At 40.9% G+C, this 580-nt stretch overlaps 1 non-coding gene across 1 annotated transcript; it reads left to right on the forward strand.

Moving 5' to 3' along the window:
• The first annotated feature begins 222 nt into the window (after nt 1-222).
• On the forward strand, nt 223-330 carry LOC127745248 (small nucleolar RNA R71). The gene has a single exon (XR_008006445.1). It is a non-coding gene; the product is annotated as a small nucleolar RNA R71 (small nucleolar RNA).
• The last annotated feature ends 250 nt before the right edge of the window (nt 331-580 follow it).

The raw sequence follows: 580 nt of genomic DNA on the forward strand, positions 1-580 counted from the left end.
AGTGTCAATCTCAAGAACTTCTTTCTTCTGATTTGTCCCATTGTTCATAGGATTTCTTTCAGAAGTGTACATGAATTGGTTATTTGCAACCATTTCAATCAGTTCTTGAGCTTCTGCAGGCGTCTTCTTCAGATGAAGAGAGCCTCCAGCAGAGCTATCCAATGACATCTTGGACAGTTCAGACAGACCATCATAGAAGATACCTATGATGCTCCATTCAGAAAGCATGTCAGAAGGACACTTTTTGATCAATTGTTTGTATCTTTCCCAAGCTTCATAGAGGGATTCATCTTCCTTCTGTCTGAAGGTTTGGACTTCCACTCTAAGCATACTCAATTTTTGAGGTGGAAAGAACTTTGCCAGGAAGGCATTGACTAGCTTTTCGGTGGAAAGAACTTTTCCAAGAAGGCATTGACTAGCTTTTCCCAAGAGTTCAGGCTTTCTTTAGGTTGTGAGTCTAACCATATTCTAGCTCTGTCTCTTATAGCAAAAGGGAATAGCATAAGTCTGTAGACCTCAGGGTCAACCCCATTGGTCTTGACAGTGTCACAGATTTGCAAGAATTCAGCTAAGAACTGAT

This window comes from Arachis duranensis, chromosome 2 (assembly GCF_000817695.3).
Source record: "Arachis duranensis cultivar V14167 chromosome 2, aradu.V14167.gnm2.J7QH, whole genome shotgun sequence".
Taxonomy (NCBI): domain Eukaryota; kingdom Viridiplantae; phylum Streptophyta; class Magnoliopsida; order Fabales; family Fabaceae; genus Arachis; species Arachis duranensis.